The 23135-nt window shown below is 37.0% G+C and overlaps 2 long non-coding RNA genes across 6 annotated transcripts; both read right to left on the reverse strand.

The window, feature by feature from the left end:
• Positions 1 to 2510: 2510 nt before the first annotated feature.
• Positions 2511 to 4244, reverse strand: LOC133708181 (uncharacterized). Of its 4 annotated transcripts, none has more exons than XR_009845647.1 (4): positions 4141 to 4244; positions 3642 to 4015; positions 2719 to 2864; positions 2511 to 2620 (listed from the first exon to the last, which is right to left on the reverse strand). It is a non-coding gene; the product is annotated as an uncharacterized LOC133708181 (long non-coding RNA). The 4 variants fall into 4 exon arrangements; XR_009845648.1 differs by having other exon boundaries at positions 3642 to 4036; XR_009845645.1 differs by having other exon boundaries at positions 3642 to 4238.
• Positions 4245 to 5598: 1354 nt separating this feature from the next.
• Positions 5599 to 8521, reverse strand: LOC133710779 (uncharacterized). Of its 2 annotated transcripts, XR_009846857.1 has the most exons (3): positions 8093 to 8521; positions 6106 to 6243; positions 5599 to 6008 (listed from the first exon to the last, which is right to left on the reverse strand). It is a non-coding gene; the product is annotated as an uncharacterized LOC133710779 (long non-coding RNA). The 2 variants fall into 2 exon arrangements; XR_009846858.1 differs by having other exon boundaries at positions 5599 to 6243.
• Positions 8522 to 23135: the final 14614 nt, after the last annotated feature.

Below are 23135 nucleotides of genomic sequence, written 5' to 3' on the forward strand. Positions count from 1 at the left end.
GCGTCTTCAGACAACAGTGCCAGTTTGCAACCGTTGTATGTTAAGCATGTCAGACAACATTTTTTTATTTTGTCTGTTGTCTGATTGCTCTTCAAACTTCAGTTCTTAGACTATATCTGTTGTGTGATTAACTTTAGGACAACAGAGTTCAATTGCTTCCGTTGTGTGAGTATAAATTAGAAGACACTAATTTGTTAAAAACCGATGTGTGATATGAATGATTGCAGTATATTTGTCCCAATTTTGGCCATTCGTGCAGTCGCCATTATATCTATTCTGTTGTCTGATCATTTGAACATCCCATTCTTGAATTAAATTGTGCATTCGTTTGGTCTATTTACCAAATGAACAGTAGTTCATCAAATGTAAGCATTGCAAACCATCAAATGAGTAATCTAACCAATGTTTTAAACTTCAAAAGCAAAAGAGGTGCATTTCCCAATCATTCAAGCCAACATTTAAACTATAAAAGCATTCTAGCACATGCCCATCTACTTGGGACATCAAAAGTGTGTATTTATATTGTTCCAAAACATGGCACATATATGATGCATGAAAATGTATCATCTACTTGGGTCTCTTTGGGTTTTGTGATTCTTCTTCACGATCTACAACTGTTGCAGTAAAGAAGCTTGCTTTTTGAAAATGGAGTACATGGGTTGTTAAAGACTTGAGCTTTGAGGCGGTTTTGCTGATCTGGGGAAGTATTCCATACCTTGCCACCACATATGAAAAAAGAAGAACAAAAAAATTATGTAGATAGAAAAAAATAAAAATTGTAAAGCACCATAGTCTCCGATGTAACAGAAATGTAAAAACAAAAATTGAAACAAAAAAAATATAGACATTTGCTGGAAAAATTGCATACCTTGCCACCATAGTTCCTATTCCGTGAATTATACATTCTTTCAAGTCCAGTAGAGCACCTGATATCAAAGACTTACAAAACTTTTCAATTGCTAGAACATTATATACCAGCAATATAACTAGAGGCGACAAAGACTAAATATTATAGCAACATATTTAATCAAGTTTATACAGCATACTATGAATTGATGCCAGCTGAACTTCCAATTCACGAAATTTTATGGGTATGGAGACACATATACCATTTGTGAAAAATGAAATGAACAGAAAACCAATGAAAATCATGCTGCCAATCATAACTGAGGCACAAGATTGGGGGAAAATATATGTGAAAGCTATGTGTAGAAATACAATAGAAGAAAAGGATTAGAAAATTGTGCTTACCCCAAAAGTGACAAGACCAGGCCCTCTTGCATTTGGTTTCAGACCCTCTACACCATCTTTTCTGTAGAATCAGACCTGAATACGCTAGACCTACATGCACATAAGATAGTAGCACAAACAAGAAAAGATTTTAATAAAAGCCCAAATGAAAAGGTAGATGAATGCAGATGGCTGGAATATCATGTATGAATGTAAAAGAAATCAACAAATGTAAATCTCCAGGAAAGTTATGTTAAATTCAAAACCATATTAATATTTCTGGAACACATATTATAAATTAAATCCTGAAATTAGAGGATGAACACACATGACGATGAAGTAGCCCTCTTGACAAGTAGCATGTTATACACTCTTTAACATTAATTTATTTGATTTCATTTTGCCCTTCTTTTGATTTCATTTTCTTTAGACTACAAACGCATGACAAATGTTATAGGCTTCCCAGCAAAGATGGTGAGTTTGTTCAACCAAACTTTAGGCATAAACATGAACACTTATTCTAGCAAGAGAGACCATTATTTATGTAAAAGCGCATTTAAAAATAGCAAAATTGTAAGAAACGTGAACAAGCCAACTTAGAACACAATCATAGGATTCTGGTTCACTTTATCTTGATGGTTGTAGCAAAATTAATCATGGAGGCTGACTCGGTGGTGACTGGGACACAGAGAAAGTCAAGCTTCAGAAAGTATAGGCTAAATAACCAATTTCTCCTTTGTTCCTAGCATTAAAACAAAGAGAAATGATTCTTAGATTAAATTACCTCACTTGTGCTTTCTTGCTCTCTTCTTTCATCCTATCCAGCGATTCAAAGGCTGCATTCCCAACTACCACTCTTAAAGTGGGATACTGCTTCAATATGGCATGAACCTGAAATCACGAGGAAAGAATATCAAGCAAAATGATTTGAAGCAGACACAGAGTGCATTTTATGACGTTATTCCAGCAGCAGCAGTAACACTAAGAGTCTGAGAGAATGATAAACATAAACATATGGTTCACAAAGGCTAAAGTCTAGCAGCTTCTCTGAGGCATTTTTACAAACACCTGGTGGGCAAAACAAAAATGCAGCTCTCCATTAAATCTGCCAGCTGTTTCAGACTCTTTTAGCTGCATCTCTCTAATTGACCAAAGCTCTTCTAGCTCCAACTCAAACTATTCTTTCTTCTTCAGTCCTAAACAACAAACAGTTAAACCACATCCAAAATAACCCGACAAAAATTCAAATGAAAATAAGGCAAAAAACAAAGTCAAAACCAACCTTCAACTTTTTTATTATCCCATTGTTTTGATCTAGCTTCCATTCCTCCACTGGTACCTCCAATCATTGTGCCAGATTTTCACAGCATAATTCCATCAATAGTTACAACTAATTTAAGAGGGATAGACAAAAAAAGTTAGATATCTAGCTAAATATAAACAAGTCCGACACAGAATACTTATCCATAACAAAGTAGAACTCATTACCTTTGAACCTCTCACCAATCCAGCTTAGGCGCTTAGCCTCATCAAGTTCGTCACAAACAAGAGTATTGCCAACCGCAAAAAGAATAGCCTTCTAGAGTTACTTCTTTTATACTATCAATTGCCATTCCAAGTTGAATATCAACACCCTACATTAGAAATTAGAAAGAGTACGTAAGTCTAAAAAAATCAAAGTAAACAAGAAAGAGAGTAACCATCATGAAATATCATAGATGAAAAAGTAGGGCCTGGAAAACAACAGCCTTGAGAGTCCCGTAACTTGTAGAGCTAGAGTACAAACTTTAATACTTCATTAATAAGAAATCTTACCTTGTATCAAGTTATTGACGAATCACAATATATCTTGTAACTAACATTTTATATCTACAATTCAATACAGATTTGAATACTAACCAAGCAATCACATACCAAACACCAAAACTTAATCAGACTTGTATCAGACAAATTTCATAAACTAAAGCACAAAAAACTTACTAGGCTGCCAGTGGCTTAGTAAGAAGGAGAATAAAGAGGACCATGCTGATTCTAGATTTTATCACAGAACATTAAAATGAAAAACAGCACATTGAATCGATCTAGCCTAATTACACTACTACCACCACAATCAGGTCTCAATCACATAGTTAATGCTAAAAAAAAAAAAGTAAACAGTAACCAAAACATCTTCATATTTTCAATTCCACAAAACCCAATTACAAATTCAATTCGAAAAGGAACTTCATTAACAAAAAGAACTCAATCAAAACAGTAACAGGTTTCCAATCCCACAAGCCCCATTTCACCTTCATCAACTGGAACCATAAAACTTATAGAATTGCCGTGCAAAAAATCAAGGGCTCGTTCTTTTCCATAGAATTTACAAAATTTAAGCTAAAAGAGAATTAAAACCTGAATTCAATTAATACCATTGTTGACTTGGTCGCTGTCTCCGAGGTGAGCTTGTAGTGACAAAACCCAATCCGCAACTGCGTCCTTGTTAATATGAAAATCCAAACTTCTAATTAGTGAATGAAAAAACTGAACTCCTTAAACGGCAACGTATTGAGGAGGGATGACGTACGCTGTGGAGAGCATGGAGGAGGTCAAGGCCGGAGATGACGAAGTAGGCGAGAGTGAGGCGGTTGATCTCTTGCATCTGGTATTGGTGTGGGAGGAGCTGGTACATCATCCCCAGAAAAGTCACGTTCTTTTCTCTCTCGAAAGGCTAGGAATCCATGGTCGGAGATGGAGATCCGAGTCTCTGTTAAACTCTGGTAACTAGAGTGCACAATTTTAAGATCTGCTTATGAATATCAGAACCCTAAATTTTGCATCTCAGTGAATTGAAACAGTAACGAAGAGCGAAAGCTGACAAATCCAAATCAAAATTGAATCAAAACAGTAAAGGAGACGACGAGAACTTACCAAGTTCGAGACAAATCGAATCAAAGGCGTGAATCGAAGTTCGAGATGACGAAATTGTTTAGGGCTCCGGTGTGAATCCAAGTCTAAGGCTGCTCCGGTGTGAAATCAAAATGACGAGAGGACGAGAAACAAGAAACCCCAAATTTTAGGGCTTGCCGGATTCTAAGAGAAATCTCCCATTTAGGGCTTCGAAGGCTTCGCTTCGGAGGCGGTGGATTTAGGGTTTAGGATTGTGGAGTGAGTCGGGGCAGCTGTGGAGTGAGTCGGAGTGAGAGTCGGACAGCGATGGAGTCAGAGAGAGAGTCGGTGTGAGTCGGGGTCAGCTGTGGCCTGTGGGGGTTTTGTGGAGTGAATGCCGTGTCGGGTTTAGCTGTGGGCATTAGTTTGGTCTGAATGGATTTTTTCTGAAGTGTTCTAATAGTTTGGTCTGAATAGATCGATGCTATTGTGTACTTGTCTAGCGCTAGGACACATGGCCACATAAGCCATTAATTTCATCATGCAGGCATCAGACCATGGTTTTCACTATGCCAAAAAATGCTTCAGACGACAGATCATATCTGTCGTCTGATGAAGTAAAAATCTGTTGTCTAAGTGGCTGCCGTCTCTAAGCCATTCAGACGACAGATATTCCCCGTCGTTTCTAAGCTACTCAGACGACAGATTCAGTTTAAGTTCTGTCGTCTGAAGTACCTAATATTGAAGAATCGGAGTCTATCTGTCGTCTGAAACACCATACCACTACATATTAATGTTGTTGGAAATTCACTTCATCAACAGATTCAATAAATAACTGTCGATGTAGTTAATGTAAGATGACGGAGTTTTTGTTGTTTCTGTCGTTTGATTGAACCAATATTAAGCTTAGTTGATGCTTCTGTCGTCTGATTTGAAGAACAATGACAGTTATATGTTGACTGATTTCGTATGCAACAACATAATTCTGTTGTTTGAAGTTGGTAGAAACAACATATCAATCACCTACTTCTGTTGTCTGAGAGCTCTTTGAACTCTACTTTTCTGTTGTTTGAACGTGGTAGAAACAACATATCAACACATATTTCTGTTGTCTGAGAGCTATTTGAACTCTACTTTTCTGTTGTTTGAACGTGGTAGAAACAACATATCAATCAGCTACTTCTGTTGTCTGAGAGATCTTTGAACTCTACTTTTCTGTTGTTTGAACTTAGTAGAAACAACATATCAACTACCTATTTCTGTTGTCTGAGAGCTCTTTGAACTCTACTTTTCTGTTGTTTGAACTTGGTAGAAACAACAGATGATCATTTGTCATTTGTTTCTGTTGTTTCTATTTTCTTGATACAACATAAACCTGCATATATATGTTGCATATATCTGTTGTTTCCATTTTGTTGATACAACATATTGTGAAACCTGCATATGTTTCTTTTCAACTAGTTCATCATCATTCATTTAACAATCATCAAAGCCATAAAATTAGACTTAAATCAGCCATCAATATTAAGCCAAATATTTCATTGCATCAATATCATCCAAAATACAATCCATCAGTTTCATAATTCTAACCTAACATTGACATTATGATTGAGAGAGGAGCTAAAATTCCAGAGGAGAAAGACCTGCTGAAGCAACGACAAGGAACTCCATCCCCTACTCCTACTCCTACCACCCCCAATGTCATAGCACCTTAACCAATTCGACCTGTGGGCTCGAGCATCAGCGTTGGCTACATCAGCATAGACCCAAGCTTGTATAACAAAGCACAAATCATACAAATATCGCCTGCATAAGGTTTAGAGGAAAATCCACATTTCCATCTTCAAATGTCCAAGTAGTGAACAAGAAAAATTTTGTACCCTTAGAAGTGGTGTTTGATGCTTCCTGACCTGCACAGCAGTTAAAATCGAATCCTTAGCAATGTAATCCACAATAACTATTCAAAATCCAACAAAGATTGTAGATTGATGTAAAACTCTGTTATACATCATCTCACAACAAAACTGGAATGAAAATTATTAGGATATAAAACTGCAGCTTCTTCACTTTTGAAAGTCAGTCCTGCCTCACCCACATTAGCATAGCGATCACCTGTGGATGTCCAACGTCAATGGATTTTCCCACCTATCAAAATGCCAACAAGAAATAGTATTAAATAATTAGCATGCTATTTAACAATAAATATAATTATGTACACCTGACACAAATGTGAATCAAGAAGTATAAAAGCAATGCATAGCCAAATATGAGTTCCCATTGCTAATATTAACAAATAAAGTGAACATTATAACCCAAGTTGCTAACCATGTGTACTGCTTTTATCACTACAAGCAGACGCAAATGTAAGTCATTCAATCAAAGCAATAAGCTTTCTTTGCTGAAGGAAGTGTACAAACAGAATTTGGTAAACTGTAACCCTGAACATGTCCATCTAATGATTATACACAATTGCCAGACATTTAATGAAGCATGTGTACAAACAGAATTTGGTTTACCTTGCCCACTGTCATTTGCTCGACAAACAACAAATACGTACTTGATGAGTGGGATAAGAGTAAGATAAGATATAATCAATGAAAGAGCTCCAACCACGTCCTCAGGATCTGAAATTCCATGAGGAAAGGTATTGTAGAAAACATAAAAGGGGGAAGTGCCTAAATCTCCAAAAACCCCCAAGACTTCGGAATGCAAACCATATAGCCTACCTCTATTACAGTCACTAGTATTACACTTAAATCGTGTCCAACTAAAACCAAATAATTCCCATATTCACTTCAAAAATAACTCCCAATTGCTGCTCTAGCTGTCTCTAGGCTTGCGATTTTCACTCCTCTACCGACTTATCTATTGCATCCACTGACTTCTCCCTTACTTCCATAACTTTCCCAAGTATGGCAAAATGCTCTTTGCCTTTGCTTGCTCTTTACATGTTCTGTTACTGAGCATAAATGTCAAGGCTAGAAGCTGCAAGATCACCATGATCAAATTTTTGAGACATTTCAGAATGGGCCTCGGAATAACAACTATACAACTATCCACAGAAATTTGATCCCAATCCTAAAACATGTTCATTTCAATTCAGTCTTATTAAGGTTCATATGCATCCAAATCAAAGAAGAAGAAAAATGCATCTTGAAAACCTGGAAATGAATAACGAAGTCCTCCTCTTTATATACTTTGTTTTTTGGTCCACATATTCAATATTAGTTTACGATTTCCAACTCAAGGAGATGAACTTACAGATGAATAAATTGAGACACAATAATGAAGGTTGTGAAGAGAGATGTTGTCCCTGGAACCAAAGGTGTACAAAAATTTCTCAAGTAAAGAAAAGAACAGAAGTAAAGAAGAGTTGCTGATAAGTTTGACTTCACTCTATGGTACTTGTTATACACAAACCAATCATAACAACATCAATGCAAAACGTATAATTGATTATGTTCCAAATTAAGCTATCAACCAAATGAATCTCCCATTAAATCATTTCATTCTTTCAAAGTCAAATAACTGCTAAAGATGAGAAAACGTTTACAATACAGCTACATACAATTTTCTCCATGAACAGATCTTTTATTAAACCCTTACATGATTAATTACAATAACAAGCAGTGAAGTCCATATGAAATTGATATTCAGCACTTGAATACTTTTTATATCATTTCAACCAAGTCAGTGCACATAAACTGACCCATGTCTACAGTCTAAACCATAAACAGAAACTTACATCACACATAGGTTTCAACCATTTCAATTTTCAACAAATTGACCATACGGTCCATCCGTCCATACCATCAAAACCAACAAGAATACAAGATCAAATCGAAAGCCACAAATGACAAATCGAACACAATTTACATATCACGAAACCAATCAGAATCAGAAGCTCAGATTAATAAGAAGTCAAGAAGAAGAGAAGAAGAGGAGCTGAGGACTGTCCAGGAGGAGAAGAAGACGGAGAAGGAGAGAGAGATACCTGAAGGCTGGAGGGCTGGAGGCGGAGATCGGAGACCGGAGACGGGTTTGCTAGTTGCAGAGTTGAAAGGAGAGAAGCTGGAGTCTGGAGTCTGGAGGGCTGGAGGTGGAGATCGGAGACCGGGACACGGCCGGGTTTGCTAGTTGCAGAGTGCTGGGCAAGGAGCTCGGCGGTGGGGGCTGGGTGGGGCTTGAAAGACTGAAGAGGCAGAGATGCCTCACGCCGAGACGGGTTGGAAGTTCCAAGGAGAGAGAGAAGCTGGATCGGGAGTGTGGATTTCCGCGGAGCTCCGGCGTCAGAGCCGGAGAAGGAGGATAGGAGCAGAGGCAGAGGATGAGGGTGATGAAAGGAGGTCGCGGCTGTCCTGTGTGGTTAGGGTTGAGAAAGAAACTCGGGTATAGGCCAAGTGTTGAGAAAATTTATGTTTTTTTGACCAAGTGTTGAGAAAACTCTGGTATAGGCTAGCTAGGCATCTGCTGTTTTTTTTTTTTTTTTTTGCAAATAGTTCACATTAAGTTTTAGTACGTTCAACCAAAAAAAAAATTTGTCCGGATAAACTTTTCCCTTACTCAGACAACAGAATCTGTTGTCTGAATTCTCTAATTTATAACAAACTTGAAAAAGTTGAATTGGTGTTGATTTTGATACCATTTAGACGACATATATAGTTAAATCTGTTGTCTGAAGACGTTCAAAAAAATCAGACAACTGAAAAAACGTCTTCTGTCGTCTGAGGGGTATGGTATGAAGCATTTTTTGGCATAGTGTTTCCACATATCTTTGTCTGAATGCCACTTAAAAATTTTCAGTTTTGCCTCCTCTTGTTGCTTGTTGAGAGGGAATCGAATTTTGGGGGAGAGAATGCAGGGAAATGTTGGAGGGAATAAGTGCCATTTTGAGGCAAATCTACACACATCCAAACTTTCCCAATACATCTCCCTTTATCAGACAACAGAAAGTAGAAAAACAGTTGTATCATATTTTGCAAGCTACACTCATACAACAGATATAACTATTCTGTTGTACTTTAGAGTATCAATTTGGAGCCAAATTTGAGTCAGGCTAGGAGGGAAATCTGCCGCTATTTTTTGTTTCATTCAGACAACAGAATTTTCTTGTAACTGTTGTGCGATGACCTTCTACCTAAAAAGTTCAGAATTTTAACCGCCTTATACAACGCAAGTTTTGTAAACGTGTTGTGTGATTCACTTTCCTTCATCACACAACACTTTTTTTTTTTTCGTTGTGCAAAAAGTGTCGTCTGATAAGGTTTTTGGTGTAGTGTAAAGAGATCACAGATGCGATGTTAATTGAGAAGACTCTCTCTACCTTCCCCGTCTCTACATTGATCGTTGCTAAGAACTATCGAATCGATGTTACTGCAGGAAGGATCACAAGGTTTCATGAGCTCATTAGAGCTATGAATGTTGCTGAAAAGCATGACAACATCGTTGTGAAGAACTATAATAAAAGATCCGTGGAAACAGACCATATTCCAGAATCCAATTATAGTCGCGCCCCTAAGAGAGGGTGCCAAGAGCGAAACCCTAATCTTAGGGATACTTCTGGACGTTATGGTCCATATAGTCGTTCTACTTGGGAAGGTAATCGCCAAAATAGGCGAACACGGAACTGAAAAGGTCAACGTGGAAAGAGAAAGGGAGGCAACGCCTCTGGCCATGTTGGTGGCGCCACCAACACTAAGAGCTATCTAAATGACGCTTTCAAAGCGCCTCAATCAATGGAGTTTGAGAAGAGAGATGTATGTTCTCGATGTGGAGTATCCGGTCATTGGGCACACATTTGTAGAGCTCGTGAAAAAATTGTCACTGCTTACAAAGCATATTGTGAAGCAAGAGAAGCTCACTATGTGGAACAAGAAGATCAAGAAGATAATCTAGAGTGAAGGGTTGAAGACTACAAATCTGGCTGGGATCAATAGATCGCCAATTCTGTTTAAGTCTTTATTTTTCCAAAAGATGTAATAGGCAATTGCCATATACTTTGTAGTAAATGCCATTGGTTTAGTTTTTCTTCACATAGGCTCATTCAAAATGAGTATGATGTCTAGGAAGGTTTTGAGATAAGTGGTACTTAAGCGAGCTTTGCTTCACCGACATCTCTCTACTCACCTGGTCATATTCATTTTGGAGTTACCGAAAGAAGTCAAACGACTACCTTTGTTTTGCATTAGCTAGCATTTGGATTAGATTCTCCTAATGGTTAAGAGACAATGATGTACTCCGTTGGCTTATGAATAAAATTTCTAGTTCTTTTCATTATGACTCCATTTTGATTCTGAGCATAATACTTTGTGACTACGATGGCTGGGCCATCAGTATTAATTCAAGGACATGGAATAGCTCAAGTTCCCCTTGCCAAATGGCACCTTGATTACTGTCACAGAAACTCTCTACGCTCCTAGGGAAAATCGCACCTATGAATAGCCAATGGATTCCATGCAAAAACGCATATAGAGAACGGAAATAAGTTCCGTTGCAATACCTCTAACGATTGCGAACAAACGTGCATCTTAGAGAAGTTTATGTGTCTCTCTAGTGGACTCTATGTCACTATTCGAGCTATTAAATCCAATAAAGTTATGTGAGAAGATCTCTTGGATTTAGACACATATTGGCTTTGTCATGACAGGATAGGTCATCCTAGTCATGATATGATGATCTGTCTACTAAAGACTTCACACGGACATCCATTCTTTCGAGCGAAACGAAGCATGAATCCAAAGTTGATTCCTGAACTAAGTGTGACCGCCGCCGCTGCCTCTGGCACTGCCGTCGTCCACCACCAGCCTAGGGCTGGCATAGTCCCTATCCATGACGCCATGGATGGCGTCCATCATGGTGATGGCACCCTAGGTGACGCTGCAATCACCAACTTTGCTTCAAATAGCATTTCAAACGCTCAGGCCCAACCTCAATTCTCATTGGTTGCTTCTAAAGCCTTTCGCTCGTTTAGAAAGCCTGTTCCTTAGGGAAATTAGGACTGAGACCGTCCTATGCAAAGGATATGAAAATACTCATTCTGTTCTTACATAGAATCCATGGGGATTTTGTGGACTGATTCAACCAACATGCGGACGTTCAAATATCTCATGGTGTTGGTTGACACGCAAACACGCTGTTCACGTGTTGTGCCATTGTCCACCTGTAAATGCTGCTTATACTACACTTCTAGCGCATATCATATGACAACGGGCTCACTCCCCGGATCATCCTATTCAGTTAATTGGATGAATAGGAGTTTACATCGAAGACTTTTGATGGTTATTGCATTGGGACTGATGTTGGACATCATATTCCCATGAACACACCCAATTGGTCTCTCGGAAACGACTACAATGGTAGTCAGGACTTTGGTAATGCGCACCAATCTCCTTATAACCGCTTGGGGTGATGCAATATAGCATGCAGCTATGCTAATTCGTCTACGACCCACCGCCACTCAATCTACATCTGTGTTACACCTAGTGACTGGGTACATGTATTGTACTTACGCATATTTGAGTGTGCCATTTATGTGCCAATTGCGTCGCCACAGCGCTCTATGATGGGTCCTTACAGACGAATGGGCAACTACGTTGGATTTGAGACTCCAACAATCGCTGATACGCTTTGAGCAAGCGCATAATTTAACCCTAAAAATATCATTAGTAGTATAAGCAAGTAGGGATCGTTCTATTCCGGGGATTGAGGGTACACCTGTCATTGTCAAACAATTAAACAATTAAAATTAAAACAAAGTAATATAATCACAAAGATATTCACAAGTATAAACATATTTACGAAAAAGGGGGAATTTTGGATTTTGGATTCGAAAATAAACTAAGTTAAGAAAACAAATAAAACACATAAACATAATTAAACGAATGGAATGAGAGAACAAAGATCAAAACCGAAACTTATGATTAAAATTGATTCAAACCCTAATATTGTTCATCTAAGTCATGAGAAAGGAGTTGATCATGTGAAACATTCGAAAGCAAATGAATTCCCATTTTTTACTTTTCAATGCTAATTAACCTAAGCGAAAGCACCTAGATTAATCCTATCAAACATGCAATCAAACCCTAGAAAGCTAGTCAATCATGTCATGTTTAACGCATTACACATAGAGAAAGGCTATCAACTCAAGTGTACAACTTAGTATGGAAAAGTCCACCTAATTGCAATTCTCTTTAATTAAATTCGATCTTTGTACAAAACCTTTACTACTTTGATTCAAGTTTACACAAAACGAAAAGTCGATTTCATGTTCTTAAACCTAGCACCAATTATATCGAAACCCTAAGTGTTTGCAACCACATAAGATTAAAATACAAAAGTTATCCATAATGCAAATTTAATTAAACAAACCCACATAAGCAACTCTTGAATCACAATATATGAATCTGAAAATTCTCAATTAATCATAAAATTCCAGAAATTAACAATTGTTCAAACATATATGTCAACTAAGGCAAAACCAACGAAATACAAAGCAAAGGTTACAAAGTAGAGGTCGAATTACACCGTGGATGGAAGATGAAGATGGGTGAATAACGTTGAATCCTTTGAGACTCGAAAGCAAGCTTCAAAGGTGGAGGATGGATGATGATGCTCACGGCTTGGTTCTTCTCTTCCTTGGCCTTGCTTGAACTTCGTGGCTTGCCCTAGAGGATGTTGGAAAGGAAAATGGAAAGGAAATGGAGAGACAAAGAAGATGGAATGGATGAAGGAATGTGGTTAGAGTGAGAGGAGAAGGTGTTTATATAGGGAAGAAAAAGAAGAGTGAAATGATAAATGGAAGAAAAATAATGAAAGTGGTTTGTAAAATATGGAAAAGATGGAGTAATGATGAAATGAAAGCAAGGCATGAAGGTGCAGAAGTATGGAAGTGATGATGATCTATTGGAGCAGAAAAATATATCCAAGGAAAAAGAGAAAAGCATCTAGCTTTCTTCATGTGGGTAGGAAACTTGAACATGTGGTGTTGAGCTGTTTTTAGATCAGTTTCTGCCCCTTTATTCCTTCAATTATTTCTCCAACAGGACTTCAGATTTGGCTCGTGACTTCTTCATATGAAATGATCTACCATGAGTGTAGATCATTTTGGTAAAATTTCAGAATTTATTTCCATGCCTTTGGGCCAGAATCTCTGCTGGACTCCTTACGGGTCCAGTTTTCCAGTTTTGCTTCTGCAGGAAATTGGGCTGACTGTTTGAAGGCCTTCCACTCAAAACTAGCTCTGGCACTCTTCATAATAAATGATCCTTAGGATGTCTAGAATGGATCTGGAAAGTTTCAGCTCATTTAGAGTTCATTTGGTCAGGCGGCCGCTCCTTCTTCCTTGCTTGGCTTGGTTTCTCCTAGTCGGAGTAGGAAAATGTGTAAAATTGACATTTTAGTACATTTCCATTTTTCTCCACCATTTATAGGTAAGTGTGGACCTAATGCTCATTTCACCATCATTTACTCCAATGTACCTAAGAAAATAGAAATTGAGTTAAAAATCGATTCGTTAAGGAATTAACTAAGCAAAATGTGAGGAATTAACTATTAAAATACCACTTTAAAATGCTCCTATCAAATTCCCCCACACTTAGCTTTTGCTAGTCCCTTAGCAAAATCAAAAACTAACAAACCAAAAAGACTATGACACACAACAAAGAAACCAACGAAAAAAAATGACTAAGTATGGAAACAAAAACACAAAGACTCAAAGAAACCAAAAACGTAAAACACAAAGCAAAACACAAAGAAAAAAAAAATGTCACACATAAAAGAGTAAATTCAAAGACAAAGACCAAGATGTTGACATCACAAAGACCTCTATTGCCCTTTAACATATTGACTCAGAAATCTCTTACTTTCACAACACCAAGATTAGCACTCAACCAAGAATCAATGTTAAGCATTCGAGAGTTAATTAAAACATATGATCCACACATACACAAGTAGGACTTGGTTGTAATAATGGTGATTGGGGTTTAGCTTAGCATGCTTCAGACAAGTATGATTCATATCCTCACAAGGTATATCCACTTTTTCTTCTCTCAGATCAAGGCAATGCTTAAAAGCTTATAATCACTCATTTATATGTGAGAGAACATATTTTAAGGCAGTCAAATAGCTCACATATATAAGAAACGAAAAGCACTTTGTGAATATAATTTTTTTTTTTTCAAAAGATCTCATGAAGGATATCAACTACTTGCACGAATGGACCCAAGCCATAGGTTCAACTCTTGTAACTCATCTCCACATCAAAGGCTGTCCCATCTTAAGGATCAAGAAGGTCCTCTCAAAGGGTTGTAATGGGGCTAAGGCTCAAAGTTTTCAGAAATGAAAGGTATGGAATGTCAAAGTATCCTAAAAACCTAGCAGAGCTCATGCAGATGTAGAGAGACTTCTAGAAATCCACCAACTCAAAACGCCACACCCATAGAGGTAAAATAAAAGGGCTAATGTCTTCATGTTGGGCCCAACCTTCCTTCTAAACTTCCTTTGAACTCTAGTGAAATGGACAAAGGTCAAATTTTTCTGTAGTGGGCCTTCAATTCAAAGCAAACTCCAAAATCACTAAGTATGGGGGATGAAAGTCCATAAACATATATATTTTTTTTTCTTTCTTTTTCTTTTTAGCCGTACACAATTTTTCTCTTTTCTTTTCATTTTTTCACGGCTTCAACATATCTTTTTCTTTATGGACAAGTCTATCCCCACACTTGAACTTTCACCTCTTCTCAATCTTCATCCTTAGCACCAAACCCATGTAGTATGTCTCAAAAGATAGCTCCACTAAGTTTTTAGAACAAAGGGTAGGATTATCACTATACTAAGGTTCAGGGGTTAAGGATTTTTAGGGTGATGAAAGAAAAGGCTTAATGTAGGCTCAAAGGGGTTTATCTAGGGGGGTCCCACGACGGGCACAAATGGGGACACAAGTTTATTTAGCAATGGTGGTAATTCCTAGAGAACCTCTATCCCTTCCAGAATCAGGGCCATGTATTGATATCACGTCTCAACAAGCACAAGAGCGAATTCTAGCATTCTCTAGTCAATTAAACTTAATCTATGGCAAGCAGTCAATCAAGATGAAAGAATAATGAGATCATCAAAACATCGCCAAGAAATTAAGAATATATTTTTCATTTCACTCCAAGAAAAAGGGACATGGTTCAATTATCTCACATGGATTTTATGAATCACAACTCATCTTAACATGCTCATATTCTGTACCAAGGTCATGCAATCCATATCCACTACAAGTGCATACATTTTTCATATATCTCAATTAACCAAAGAATACCATGTTAAAATCATCTCAATGTTGTGATCCTCTTTTAGTCATGATTTCAGAGATATAGAATCATCCCAGACAGTTGAAAGGCATCCTAAGACTCAAAACAAAACAAAAACAAGAACAACACATAAAGTGATGCAACATACAAGAAAAAAACGTTTTGGACTTAGGGATATTTCTCTTCTCCTTTGGAACATGACCAGGTGAAGAGAGGAACGATTTTGGCGGAGCTCAGCTCACTTGATTTACAGGGGACGAGACCCTTTGTCAGCACTTCTCATATCCAAACTAGACCTTTAGACATCACATCCCATTGGATGCGCCTACGATGAAGAAGATATTTACCCAAAATTCATTTTGACTCTAACAACAAACAAACAAAACAAACAAACTAAAGAACAAAGATAAACAAAAACCAAAACATGAATATAAAACCTAAAACAAAGTTAACGATTTTTTTTTTTTTTTTTTAAATTTAATTTTTTTAATTTTCTGATTTTTCTGATTTTTTATTTTGTTTTCTTTTTATGACAAAAACTAACTACAAGCATTAATCCTTCCCCCCACACTTAAAGCATACATTGTCCTCAATGTTAAACAAGTTAGAGCATGCAATGAACAATTATCATGTGAATGGAATGATTAACTCAAGAAAATCTAAAAACAAAAACTAAAAACGCAAATAACAAAGATACAATCAGAAAATAGTAATAGAGGAGATAGAGTTTAAGAGAGCAAATCTGTGTTGATGGCTCCTCCACAGCTACGGTTGAAATGGGTTGCCTCCCATGCAGCGCTTAATGTTTAAAGTCTTTCAGCCCAGACTTGTACCTCCATTTACTCCTTTGGAGGAGCGGTATGCGGGCGAGTGGCAGCCTTCTTGCTGGTTTCAGCCTTCGGAGGAGGGTTCTGATGGAGTGACATAAATAAAAAAAAACGGGGGAGGCAAGGTTCGAAACCTTAACCTGCTGCATGAAACCTTTGTCCCCAACCACTGGAGCACAAGCTGTGCTTAATATAATGTGTACAAATTTTATACTTATTATGTCATAAACGAACATAATAAAAATAAACGAGAGGCGAGGTTCGAACCTCAGACCTCTTGTACACGAACTTTACACTCAACCACTCGAGCACGGCTGCTCACGTTATTATCCATACCAATCCTTTTATTTAAACCAACTGTTTCAACTGTTTCAACAATTCGGCACAAAACATCCAAGACTGTTTCAGAAACTCGGCCCAACGTATCCAAAACTGTTACAGAAATCCGGCCCAACTCATCCAAAACTGTTTCAGAAACTCGGCCCATCAGGCCTCCACCCACAGCTACAGTGATGCCTTGATCCGAGACAGGCCCAAGTACGGCCCACTTGTGTCACGGCTTATCCCTTCCGTGATTTACGGCAGTCAAATCTGCTTTCGGCTACAGCTGTCCGCCACAGCGCCTCGAGATTCCCTCGGTCCCCTTACACGCTCTCCACGCGCCAACAACTTTTCCGGGTTTCAGGGCGACTTTAATCCAACGCGTAGAATGAATCACAGGAATCGTCCATCCAACGGTGGAGATCTGCTCACCTCGCTCTATAAATAGGTGCATTCTGAGGGCGCAACTGTTCACTCCAAAGGAACGAAAATCTCTCCTGAGTTCCAGCCCCTCTCTCCCAACTCTTCAGCTTTTCCTCTTCTTTCAAAACTCAAAATATTTCTTCTTCGATTCAATCCTTCTCTTCTGATCTTCTCTCCCATCTAGTTGATTCAATCCCATCTTTCCTCTGAACTTTCAGATCTCCAACACACCATCATCATCCTTAATCCCTTTAACAACAACTCCTTCAAACACTTGACAACTTTACTCTTCGATCTTCACATCCCCTCAACCCATTACCATGGAACCACGAACTCTGCAACTGATGGAGCTACAAACCCAGCAACAAATCGAGGATGGAGGAAACAACCAAGCAGCCGGGAGTAGTGCCAACACAGATTTCTGGCGAAGCCGTGCCAGGTGGGTTCCTACTCCAGATCAAATAAGGATCCTCAAGGATCTTTACTACGACAAGGGAGTTAAGTGCCCAACTACAGAGCACATTCACGAGATCTGTCTCCAGCTGAACCAGTATGGACATGTTGAGGGCAAGAACATTTATTTTTGGTTCCAAAATGTCAGGGCTCGAGAGAAGCAGATGAAGAGGTGCAATCAGGCTGCTCAAGTGCCCATGGGAACTAGTTCTCCTGGTACTGGTGGATCCATTGATCTCAATTTTGGGTCCACTGGTTCTACTGGTGCTGGTGGATCCATCGACATCAATTTTGGGCCAGCTGGTGGATCCATTGACATCAATTTTGGGTCCACTAGTTCTACTGATGATGGTAGATCCATTAATCTCAACTTTGGTTCCACCGATTCTACTGGTAATGAAGGATTTCTTGATTTAAATTTTGTTTCATATTCTTCCTCACACTTCAACACTAATACCAGTACAACTCTTTTGGCACAACAGGAGGACAAACATCCCTGCAACAACGAGGAGGAGATCACCAGGAGATTGAAACCCTTCCATTGTTCCCCATGCATGGTGAGGACATCTTGGGCATCATGAAGACTACTTCCGAGGGAGGTAGCGGTTATGGCGGTGGCTCTCACATTTCCCTTGAGCTCAGCCTCAACTCCTACAGAGATGCAGACATGGCTTAGTATAGAGTATTATTATTATTATTATTATTATTATTATTATTATTTTTTTTTTTTTTTGTAAATAGCTGAAATTAATAAGACTGAATGAATGCATTTTTTTTTTTTTTTTATTATTATTATTATTTTTTTAAAATTTTTTTTTTTTATTATTATTATTTTTTTTTTTTGTAAAAAGCTGAATTTAATAAGACTGAATGAATGCATTTTATTTTATTTTTATTTTTATTTTTATTTTTTTTTTATTTTTTTTTATTATTATTAAAAAATATAGGACTCAAAAATATTTATAGGACACAAAATGAAAGACAAAAATATTTATAGGATTCAAAATGAAAGACAAAAATATAAATCCCTTCCCCCACACTTAAATATTGCATTATCCTCAATGTAATCAATTAAAAGCATGCAATGAAATAAGTAAGCATATAGGAATGGAATTTACGAAAATAACTACTAAAACAAAAAGAAAATGGAGGAGTAAAAGGGGAAGAGAAAGCAAATCTGATTATATTCTGAATTGGGTTGCCTCCCAAGCAGCGCTTGTATTTTACGTCTTGCAGCCAGACGGTACCTACATTAAATAAAGTTAGTAACTTAATATTAACAAAGAAATACAAAAAAAATAAACAAGTAACTATGAATTACAAACTACAAGTATAATTTACAAGTATTTTGTACATAAGACACAAGTTAAGTACACAAGTGAGTATAAAACGTAAAAAGTATTTTTACAAGTATAAAGTGTGAAACAACAAAATAATTTACACGTAAAGAGTATGCACAAGTATTTCTTTTGTTATAAACATTATTGATATCAAATCTAATTCCAAGCGGTAAATCAAGTGGACGTGCGGCCCAAGTATAGTCGTCTAGACACAAAGTCCCTCCTACATCCGTTGGGCAACCTTACTGAAATGGCCAGGTAGGGGAGGGCGAACACAAGAGGAAAAATCCATTTTGGCATGAGCTAGGCCCATTTATAAGCACTTCTGGATTCAAAAACCCGTCATGAACGTTGTCCCCTTCCTAGACACCATCTCACATAGGATATTCTTACTAGGATGTAAAAGGTCCTAAGTGTGTTAGACAGTTCAATGAATGTTAATAAAGGCCGCCCTCAACCTTAAGGGACCTGAACTAGGTACCAATAAGGGGTTTAGGCCAATATTAATAAACACGACTTCACCTATTCCTTCTTTAATTTACAACTCACAATTAAACTCGTATTCAACAATAAAAAAAACAACCTAGTTAATTTAAACTAAGTATCAAACAGTTTATATACAACAATTATAAACAAAAACAAGTGATTTTTCAATTCCCCGGCAACGGCGCCAAAAATTGATACGCTCAAAGCAAGCGCATAATTTAACCCTGAAAACATCGTTAGTAGTATAAGCAAATAGGGATCGTTCTATTCCGGGGATTGAGGGTACACCTGTCATTGTCAAAAAAAACAAATAAAGAATTAAAATAATAAAGTAAAAAGTATTATGTACAAAAATAAAATAAAGAATAAAAATATATACAAGTTAATATAAAAAGGGGGGTTTTGAGATTATAGAATTGGAATTAAAATTAAATGAAATAAAGAAAGTGTAAAAACACATATACAAGGGTGGAACACAAGAAACAAAGATCAAAACTACAATCATATGAATGAAATCCAATTACAATTCCTATAGTTGATTATCTATGTCATGAGAAATAAGTTGACCATGTGAAACATTCGAAGCAAATGATTTCCCATATTTTACTTTCCTTGAATATTTAATCTAAGTGAAAGCACCTAAATTAAACCTATTGAACATGCAATCATAGTCTAGAAAACTAGCTAATCAAGAACACATTCAATGCATGAAGAACAAAGAAAGGATGTCAACCAAAGTGCACAACCTAGTATGAAAAAGTCCATCTATTTGCAATCCTCCTTAATTGATTTCGACTTTTGTCCAAAGCCTTTACTACTTAAATCTAGCACCAATTACATGCATATATCCTAAGTTGGCCATCAAAGAACACATACATTTAAAAGTTTTCCATAATCCAAAATCAATTAAGCAATCTCACATAAGCAACATAAAAATCAACATAAAGAAATCACAATTTTTATTCAAACATAGAAATTGGGCTTAAACTTTGCCCTTAATGTTATTGTTAACTAGAAACAAATTCCTACGAAATTAAATAAGGAAAAAGAATGAATTACACCGTGAGTTGGAGATGGAGATGGAGTGCTTGAAACGTTGAAATCTTGAATCTTGGAAGCAAGCCTTCAAGGTGGACGATGGAGGATATGATATTCCCGGCTCCTTCTTCTTCTTCTTCTTCTTACTTGAAAATGCAGAATTTTGCAACTAGAGAATGGAGAGAAAAATGGAAAGGAAATGGAGAGACAAAGAAGATGAAATGGATGAAGGAATGTTTTTAGAGTGAGAGGAGAAGGTGTTTATATAGGGAAGAAAAAGAAGAGTGAAATGATAAATGGAAGAAAAATAATGAAAGTGGTTTGTAAAATATGGAAAAGATGGAGTAATGATGAAATGAAAGCAAGGCATGAATGTGCAGAAGTATGGAAGTGATGATGATCTATTGGAGCAGAAAAATATATCCAAGGAAAAAGAGAAAAGCATCTAGCTTTCTTCATGTGGGTAGGAAACATGAACATGTGATGTTGAGCTGTTTTTTTTAGATCAGTTTCTGCCCCTTTATTCCTTCAATTATTTCTCCAACAAGCATTCCCAATTTCACTATGACCTCTTCATAAAAAATGTTCCATTATGAGTGTAGATCACCCTGGTAAAATTTCAGATTTTTATTCCATGTGGTTGGGCCGAAAATGCTGCTGGACCTCTTACAGGTCCAGTTTTCCAGTTTTGCTTCTGCAGGAAATTGGGCTGACTGTTTGAAGGCCTTCCACTCAATTATAGCTCTGGCACTCTTCATAAGAAATGATCCTTAGGATGTGTAGAATGGATCTGGAAAGTTTCAGCTCATTTGAAGTTCATTTGGTCCGGCGGCCGCTCCTTCTTCCTTGCTTGGCTTGGTTTCTCCTAGCCGGAGTAGGAAAATGTGTAAAATTGACATTTTAGTACATTTCCATTTTTCTCCACCATTTATAGGTAAGTGTGGACCTAATGCTCATTTCACCATCATTTACTCCAATGTACCTAAGAAAATAGAAATTGAGTTAAAAATCGATTCGTTAAGGAATTAACTAAGCAAAATGTGAGGAATTAACTATTAAAATACCACTTTAAAATGCTCCTATCAAATTCCCCCACACTTAGCTTTTGCTAGTCCCTTAGCAAAATCAAAAACTAACAAACCAAAAAGACTATGACACAAAACAAAGAAACCAACGAAAAAAAATGACTAAGTATGGAAACAAAAACACAAAGACTCAAAGAAACCAAAAACGTAAAACACAAAGCAAAACACAAAGAAAAAAATGTCACACATAAAAGAGTAAATTCAAAGACAAAGACCAAGATGTTGACATCACAAAGACCTCTATTGCCCTTTAACATATTGTCTCAGAAATCTCATACTTTCACAACACCAAGATTAGCACTCAATCAAGAATCAATGTTAAGCATTCGAGAGTTAATTAAAACATATAATCCACACATACACAAGTAGGACTTGGTTGTAACAATGGTGATGGGGTTTAGCTTAGCATGCTTCAGACAAGTATGATTCATATCCTCACAAGGTATATCCACTCTTTCTTCTCTCAGATCAAGGCAATGCTTAAAAGCTTATAATCACTCATTTATATGTGAGAGAACATATTTTAAGGCAGTCAAATAGCTCACATATATAAGAAACGAAAAGCACTTTGTGAATATAATTTTTTTTTCAAAAGATCTCATGAAGGATATCAACTACTTGCACGAATGGACCCAAGCCATAGGTTCAACTCTTGTAACTCATCTCCACATCAAAGGCTTTGAGCAAGCGCATAATTTAACCCTAAAAATATCATTAGTAGTATAAGCAAGTAGGGATCGTTCTATTCCGGGGATTGAGGGTACACCTGTCATTGTCAACGGCAACGGCGCCAAAAATTGATACGCTTTGAGCAAGCGCATAATTTAACCCTAAAAATATCATTAGTAGTATAAGCAAGTAGGGATCGTTCTATTCCGGGGATTGAGGGTACACCTGTCATTGTCAAACAATTAAACAATTAAAATTAAAACAAAGTAATATAATCACAAAGATATTCACAAGTATAAACATATTTACGAAAAAGGGGGAATTTTGGATTTTGGATTCGAAAATAAACTAAGTTAAGAAAACAAATAAAACACATAAACATAATTAAACGAATGGAATGAGAGAACAAAGATCAAAACCGAAACTTATGATTAAAATTGATTCAAACCCTAATATTGTTCATCTAAGTCATGAGAAAGGAGTTGATCATGTGAAACATTCGAAAGCAAATGAATTCCCATTTTTTACTTTTCAATGCTAATTAACCTAAGCGAAAGCACCTAGATTAATCCTATCAAACATGCAATCAAACCCTAGAAAGCTAGTCAATCATGTCATGTTTAACGCATTACACATAGAGAAAGGCTATCAACTCAAGTGTACAACTTAGTATGGAAAAGTCCACCTAATTGCAATTCTCTTTAATTAAATTCGATCTTTGTACAAAACCTTTACTACTTTGATTCAAGTTTACACAAAACGAAAAGTCGATTTCATGTTCTTAAACCTAGCACCAATTATATCGAAACCCTAAGTGTTTGCAACCACATAAGATTAAAATACAAAAGTTATCCATAATGCAAATTTAATTAAACAAACCCACATAAGCAACTCTTGAATCACAATATATGAATCTGAAAATTCTCAATTAATCATAAAATTCCAGAAATTAACAATTGTTCAAACATATATGTCAACTAAGGCAAAACCAACGAAATACAAAGCAAAGGTTACAAAGTAGAGGTCGAATTACACCGTGGATGGAAGATGAAGATGGGTGAATAACGTTGAATCCTTTGAGACTCGAAAGCAAGCTTCAAA

Source organism: Rosa rugosa, chromosome 5 (genome assembly GCF_958449725.1).
Source record: "Rosa rugosa chromosome 5, drRosRugo1.1, whole genome shotgun sequence".
Classification (NCBI taxonomy): Eukaryota; Viridiplantae; Streptophyta; class Magnoliopsida; order Rosales; family Rosaceae; genus Rosa; species Rosa rugosa.